The 8,367-nt window shown below is 42.1% G+C and overlaps 1 pseudogene; it reads left to right on the top strand.

Moving 5' to 3' along the window:
* Nucleotides 1-6,420: 6,420 nt before the first annotated feature.
* LOC133358981 (zinc finger protein 664-like) overlaps nt 6,421-8,367 on the top strand; it is a 20,239-nt pseudogene continuing 18,292 nt past the window's right edge.

Here is an 8,367-nt window from a genome sequence, read left to right as displayed (position 1 = left end):
GGCAGTCGCCTTCCAACAACAACGGAGGGCGGAGGAGGGACGCTCACAACAACGAGCGGAGCGCCGGGTGGCTAAAGTACAGCAAGTTGGCACAGTAGGGGGCACAGGTGGTGCTTCAGCCAGTCATCTTGGTCAATCGACCCGTGGCACCTGGATCTGTCCCGTGACCTCGTGCGCATAGCCTGGCATAAGCGTTGTGGTGACGTCACCACCACTTAGTGGCGAATAGCGGTTGTTGCTGTTGTATTTGTTGCTTTTGCTATGCCTTTAATATTCCAGGAAGTCACCACACTCTGTCAGTGGTTGGCCGGTGCACCATCTTGTGACAGTGTGTATACCCAGAATATTGTGATTGGTGACATCTGCACGGCTTGGGCAAACCCAGAGTCTAAGAGCAGTTTTAGTGCCGGGAATAATGGACTTTCAAAGGAAGGAGCTGAGGAAGGGTGGTGATTTTACACAGGTTGAAATACGGAATATTATTACAACAACATGGACTAAACGATGATTTCTGCTGGATTGGATGAAGATCTAACGTTCGACCACACTGATTGCCAGATAATAAATATTCAGCCTGACAGACCTGCAGAGAAGAAGCTTGCAAAGCCCAGTTGTGATTTTCTGGCCAGGGCAGTTTTGCGCAAATGTCATACAGTCGACCCTTGAATATCACGGGTTTATTTTTTGCAGTTTCACCTATAACGGGCAACCTCTTTGCATACCAATTTGCACTTTCGTGGCTATACTGTTCTGGGAAGGAGCGCGGGGTGGGTGAGGAATGCGAGGAAATCGGTGGCACCTCAACCTTCGCCATGTACAGTGAGGGGAAAAAAGTTTTGATCCCCTGCTGATTTTGTACGTTTGCCCACTGACAAAGAAATGATCAGTCTATAATTTTAATGGTAGGTTTATTTGAACAGTGAGAGACAGAATAACAACAACAAAATCCAGAAAAACGCATGTCAAAAATGTTATAAATTGATTTGCATTTTAATGAGGGAAAAAAGTATTTGACCTCTCAATCAGAAAGATTTCTGGCTCCCAGGTGTCTTTTATACAGGTAATGAGCTGAGATTAGGAGCACACTCTTAAAGGGAGTGCTGCTAATCTCAGCTTGTTACCTGTATAAAAGATACCTGTTCACAGAAGCAATCAATCAATCAGATTCCAAACTCTCCACCATGGCCAAGACCAGCTCTCCAAGGATGTCAGGGACAAGATTGTAGACCTACACAGGGCTGGAATGGGCTACAAGACCATCGCCAAGCAGCTTGGTGAGAAGGTGACAACAGTTGGTGCGATTATTCACAAATGGAAGAAACACAAAAGAACTGTCAATCTCCCTCGACCTGGGGCTCCATGCAAGATCTCACCTCGTGGAGTTGCAATGACCACAACGCAAGCAGCCGTCTTCAGGTGGAGAACAGGTCTGTCAAGTAGACAGAGTCTGAATGGCACGCTCCAGGCTTGGAGCGACTATTCATGCTGGGATGGAGGGGCGAAGAGCGTCTTGACAAAATAATTTGCATATCAATAGGAATTTAGCATATTTATGGGAAATGCAGATATGCGACCCAGCTTGTGGTCCGGGCTGCGAAAGCGAACCGTGTCTAGTTCTGCCATAGCGTGGCTAGATGGGCATTCAACACCCAAGTGTAGGTTGTGTTATGTTATGTTGAGTTGGTGAAATAAATAGTGTTCCTCCCAAGACAATGTCTGTGACTCAGTTCGACTCACTACATAGTGAATATCACCATTTTGGCTTTCTCGGCACATTCCCAAAACATAACCTCCGCGATATTCAAAGATCTCCTGTATTTTCTGTTCATCTGCTACAGCACAGATTTATCTATTTTTTTTTCAGAAACTAGACCTCTGCTTTCTTTATGTAATCAAGGCCTAAATACCATGAAGAAGCTTCGGCTTTTGGTCGTCCCTTGTTTTCGATATCCCTGCCCCTTTTCTCACATTCATTAAGTATTTTCATGATTTTGGGCAGGCCCGGAAAAAGCTGCGTGACAAGGATTCGGAGCCGTTTCCTGTTCAAGTTGGCGTGTGACAGGAATTCCCTCTGGCCACATACATTACGGTAAGTCCCCGGGTAGCGGAAGACCCGACTTACGGAAATCCAACCTTATGGACATGCTCCCATAAATCATGTAAAAAAAAATCAACATGCGGTTATTTTTGCTTTAGTTAAGCGCAAGTAGTCCAGCGCGGTGAGGTTGTGGATGAATACCGCGGAACGAGGCATAAGGCAGGCAGCATCTTCCCCAAGGCGGTGGTGTGTCGCCGCTCTGCACTCTCAGTCATGCTGTTACAGTGTTACCGTGCATATATTGTACCCGCTACATCGTCTCGTAACTTTCAGTGTAACGTCACTCATAATTGCAATAATGACTGGAAAAGATTAAGGTAAATGAAATTTTTTGTAGCATTACCTAATTCTTATTCTTTTGGACCATTATGCAATCTTGGTTTTCTGTGCTTAGAACTATCTTGTTTTCCCTTGTTTCTCTTTATGGTTTTCATTGGAAGTTTATTTCAATAGTTATTTACATTATGTACTTAATTTAAATTTGGACTTAACTTTCGTGACCGCAGGAATTCATATTCTTGGTTCTTTCGGTAAAGTCACGTAGATAGAAAATTTAATAAAAATCATAGATAATCAAATTATTTAACACAATTACACTTTCGATTGCTTATGGTCTCAGCCAACAGCGATCGGAGAGTTCTAGGCCTCGTCTATTGCCCGGTAAATGAATATTCGGAAGTGACTTTTCTGTTATCAATTAATATTAATGTCTCATGGTGTTCATAAATAATTGGATAAGTATATATTTTATTAGTTTAATTATGGGTAGTGTTAGGGTAGATATTCTATTAAATGAAATAATCATATGAAGTGCAGAACGTATGTACAGAAATACGATACAGGTTGCGATAGAAAACGTACTATAGCGCGATACAGTACTGAGAGAAAATGAATAAGTAATTGGGTAGGGGCGTGTTGTATATGTCGGGTCTTGAAAAATTAATAAAGATAATAAAAAATTAAATGAAAAATTTAAAACGTGTAATTACCTGAAATTAAGCTAAGTTGTGTAATTATGCAAATTTGTATATGCTAATTGTGGGTGTAATTATATTAAGTTATACAAGTGTATGCAATTATGCTAATCTATGCAATTATGATAATTAGGCTAGGCAGTGTTGTCTAGGGTTGTATTATCAATCAGGATAATACAATGAATTGTATGAAACTCTGCAAGTGTGATATAAGTATGCCGATTAAGCTCGGCTTCGTTCTCTAGGGTTTTATTATCAATCGGGATAATACAATGATTCTTGCTTTAACTTTTACTGATTATGTCTTAGTGTGTTTATGTCAGGTCTCAATATTCAGATATCACCGCAGGATACAGTTCTTATAATTAAGATTATTATGCATGAACTTAGGAAGGCACCACTTAGACGCTTCTGTGTTAAGCAACTTTAAACTCTAAACAAAAACACTCTAATATGCAAACTTTCATGCTAGGAATGTCAACACGGTACTCCTCATTGATCCGTACATTTAACCCTCAATGATTACGTTTGTTAAACTGGGTAACAGAACAATTGGTTAATTCCTCAGGGTAAAGCGAGCATTTACGGCGATGGGAAAAAGTCCTTAAAAATTAATGTGACAATATTTATGCAAATAGCAATAAAGAAACATGTCCCGAAAGCAAAAGTAGACCTCAATGAATTCATTGGTAAGATTATGCAATTAACGAAATGTCTTGGAACAATGGTGTGCGGCAGTGTGCCTGCTTCAGCAAATGCTTATCAATTGGCTAAGGCTTCAATAAATTTGCGGGCAAGATTCTGTGATCAAATAAAAGAGTTTAACACAATAATAACCCTGAGTGTGTAGATTCGTACAGTTAGGCAATTAACAAAAATAATGACTAAAATACTTCTCAACGACCATATCCACGTAACTCAATGGGTGAAACACAAGGAGAACTTTTGGAGTACTCTTATTAGTCCCGCTATGTGTGCGTGGGTGGATTGTCTCCTCTTTGCGTTAAGCAGACACCGAGGTTGGGCGTTTCTTGTACCAAAAATTAGTTTGTTCCCTGCTGAGCGATGAGTCGTGTGTGTGGGCGTGTCATACACATGGCGCTCTCGCTCTCTCTCGCTCGGCAGCAGCTGCAGGCTCCTTTCACTGCTGGATGAGCTGAGTCGGCATGACGCTTGTCTTGGAAAGTGCTCGATCGCGCTCGGTGGAGCTGGTTGCGCTGGTTGAGAGCTCTCTTCTACTCCGAGCTCTCTGGCGATGCACAATTGCGCTCGCAGCTCGTCCGCTGCAGCTGGTCCTCTGCGATGCTGGCTTGGACGATGCTTGGCGCTTTCCGCCCTTTCTCCAGGATGATTGCTTGTCGTTGCTCGTCACTCTTTCTCTCTTGCTCTCTCCTTGATCGTGCAGCTGACAACTTCGCGCGGGCATTCAGTGGTGCCTCTCCCACCCTTCCTTCAGGGCTTCGCCTCGTCGTTGCTCAACTTCCGTGCTCTCCGCCCATCCTCCAAGAGGGCTCCTGCTGTGAGCTGCTCGTCGCTGGCTGGGTCACTCACTCTCAAAACTTGTAAATTGTATTTGCACACCTCTTACACAACTCTGATAGCTTAGTACAATACAACTTATCACAATCCTTGACTCAAGACATCAGGATATCAGGATAAATGTAGAATACAACTTTCAGCGATACTCTGTCGGTCCATGCCGAACTCAGCACCTAGCAACACCTCGCCCCTATTCTCTGCGAGACACAACAAATATGGTTAATCTCGAGGCCATGCCCCGGAGCCTGCCCCTCACAGTACTAATCAGTGTCTTTGCTTGTATGTGAAATTCTCTCCCCTCTCTGCGCGTCTCTTGCGAGAGAAAAAAAACATGCCCTCTGTCTCGTTCTCCTCCCGTGGCCGCAGCTGCCTGGTTGCCCCCCCCCCCCCTTTTGAAATTTGCCTGGCTGCTTTCGATCACCTTGTTTTTGTTTGCATTCCCCCCCTCTGCCTTCGTGGTGTTTGCTATCTCGAGGAGAGACACCCTTCATACGTTTATTGCTATCATGTGTTGTGTCATTGTTGATTCCATGGAATACATATTATCTGGTCTTGTATGTTTGACCTATTTTCGTTGTATCTGTTTTGAGTTACCCTAGGTCTAATACCTCATGATTATTATTTGGTTTATATTTAACCAAGATTTCTAATGTACCATTAGTTGTCATCTCCGGTATTTCAAGGGTTTTATTAACCTTTGCTCCCTGTCTGTATACAGGGATACGTGCTTTTTATTCTTGAGTTATATTTTGATATCCTGAGGTTGGAGATGTATCTAAGTTTCCACAAACGCTTTCTTGACTACCGGAATTCATATTACTTGGTTCATGTAGATAGAAAGATACAATAAGAAATAAAATAAGTAATACTGCAGTCTATAATGTCGACTTATTGTTATAGCCAAGCTTCAAACTTTTACCGTATTAAAAAAAAACTCTACTTGTAATGTCCGTTTGCCCTGTGCTCTGCGTCTGTGCCAGTGAATCTGGATATTTGTTTGTGAACTGTCCAAAACGTCCGTGGAGGTCATGTCATGCGGTCCTTTGACAATGTGGAGATTTCCCAGATCGCCGTTAACCCCTCTCTTTGCCCTGGAGTTTATTATTGAATGGCTCTTTATGACCTCCATATGCTTGGTGTGGCTTGTGGGAGGTAGCGGGGTTGAGGGTGTTTGTTTCATTTTTTATCGATTATTATTACAAAAAATATTGGCAGAATTACAGTGATACCTCGGTTCACGAACTTAATTCGTGAACTGACTCTGGTCGCGAACCGAATTGGTCGTGAACCGAGGCACATTTTCCCATAGGGTTCAATGTAAATCCGGTTAATCCATTCTGACCTTTTTTTTGGTTTTTGAAGCACAAAAATATGAAACAAATTACAATACACATTAGTACTGTACAGTATAGTAATGTATAAAGAGAGAACACTAACCTTGCTTGAGATGACTTCAGTAAGCACTCAAACGGGTGAACTGTACAATACAGTAAGTACAGTATTGTACAGTACAGTAGTAGAGTACAGTACTGTATATGCTAAAAAGCACACCAAAAAAGCAAAAAGTCACTGAAAGTGTCTTCACAGTACTCACAGTACTTCTTTCTGTGTCTCTTCTTCTCTCCACGATCTTCCTATAGGAAGTCACGACCATGTGACAGCCTGGAAATAGCATTAAAATGGCCGCGGCTCCTGTTCGTGAACCGAAGCGGAGTTCGTGAACCGGAGCATATTTTTATGAACTTTTCTGTTCGTAAACCGAGTTGTTCGTGAACAGAAGCGTTCGTGAACCGAGGTATCACTGTATTCTTAATATAAATTTTGGAAAAAGGCCTATATATACATCTTCAGCCCCGATGGTTTCCACCAAGTTGATACCTGAACAGTCAACCCCGATGGTTTCCACAGTCGGCCCCAATGTCATCCACCTCTGGTCGTCAATTAGTAAGCTCCCCGACCGCGGGCCTCACTCCACTTTATATACTCGCTCGGCCCCGCCCCTATCAGACAATGCCCCCCCCACTTTACTATAACATGTGTGTCCTGAATTGAATAATTCTTACAGTGCCTTCTGGTCACCTGTTTCCAATCATCATAATGCACGCCTTTTAGAACCTTCCTTTGTACAGGCCCCGACACATGGAACGTTTCATAAACATGGAAAACATAGCACATGAACCTGAAATTACATCTGTCCATCCGAGTATTCAAGCAAATTTGAGCCTGGCTTCAGACTTCCAAGGTGCAATTGAACATTAATTTGTCCATTTTATAATATTTCTGGCCAATGCAAATAGTTTTATTTTTAACACCATTTGCTCTTTTTATCAGACTTTTCAATAGTTAACATTTCTTCAGTAGCCAGATACAACCGAAATTCTGTAGGTAGACTTACGGTTATCATTGATATTAAATATACAGTAAAACCTTGGATTGCGAGCATAATTCGTTCCGGACACGTGTTTGTAATCCAAAGCACTCGTATATCAAACCACTCGTATATCAGTTGTGATCACGTGACGCTCGGCAGACAAAGCGTATACATACTACTCGTATTGCAAGACCTCGCTCGTTTATAAACTTAATTTTTATTTAAAATTTTTGCTCATCTTGCAAAACACTTGCAGACCAAGTTACTCGCAATCCAAGGTTTTACTGTACTAGCGCCTCCAGGCATTATACTGACCACTTGCTTGCTATGCTAGGCCAAGAGCTGATCGTCAATTGTAGATAGTGCCTTAAAACAGCCTGTGTGTTGCATTGGGGGTGATTTTTTTTATTTCTCGTTAATGTTTGAGTGTTCTTGTCTATGTAATACTTGAATATCATGTGTGACTGTATATATATGCAATATCCCCAAACCTTTATGAACATTTTGCTTTTAGAGGCTAACTCCTCTGCCTGATGACAACCGCTTGAGTTGCGATCGAAACGTCGTGATATTTTTATTCACTTTATTTATATTGTTATATCTACGTGACTTTACCGAAAGAACCAAAGAATATGAATTCCTGCAGTCACGAAAGTTTTAAGTAAAAAAATCACATGTGACTATATATATATACATTTCTATGCTTCTATGCTGACATACAATGTGTGGATATTACTGTTTTCTGTCTGCAGCTGCCAGTTCCTCTGCCACTTTGCTGTACAGAATTGGTCAGATGGAGCGAAGACAATCAGCAGGAGAGAAACCATTCAAGTGCACTGTGTGTGTGAAGGTCTTTGCACAATCATCAAATCTTAAAAGACACCAGAGAATACACACAGGAGAAACACCCTTCAAGTGCACTGTGTGTGGGAAGGCATTTGCAATGTCATCACATCTTATAATACACCAGAGAAGTCACACAGGAGAAACACCCTTCATGTGCACTGTGTGTGGGAAGGCCTTTACACAGTCATCAAATCTTAAAAGACACCAGAGAATACACACAGGAGAAACACCCTTCAAGTGCACTGTGTGTGGGAAGGCATTTGCACATTCACCAAATCTTAAAACTCACCAGAGAATACACACAGGGGAAACACCCTTCAAGTGCACTGTGTGTGGGAATGTGTTTGCACGTGCATCGCATCTTAAAACACACCAGAGAATACACACAGGAGAAAGACCCTTCAAGTGCACTGTGTGTGGGAAGGCGTTTGCATATTCATCACATCTTAAAACACACCAGAGAATACACACAGGAGAAACGCCTTCAAGTGCACTGTGTGTGGGAAGGCGTTTGCACGTTCATCACATCTTAAAACACA

Source organism: Lethenteron reissneri, chromosome 64 (genome assembly GCF_015708825.2).
Source record: "Lethenteron reissneri isolate LAM-NWPU_2019-01 chromosome 64, ASM1570882v1, whole genome shotgun sequence".
NCBI lineage: Eukaryota > Metazoa > Chordata > Hyperoartia > Petromyzontiformes > Petromyzontidae > Lethenteron > Lethenteron reissneri.
This window is presented reverse-complemented; position numbering and strand designations above follow the sequence as displayed.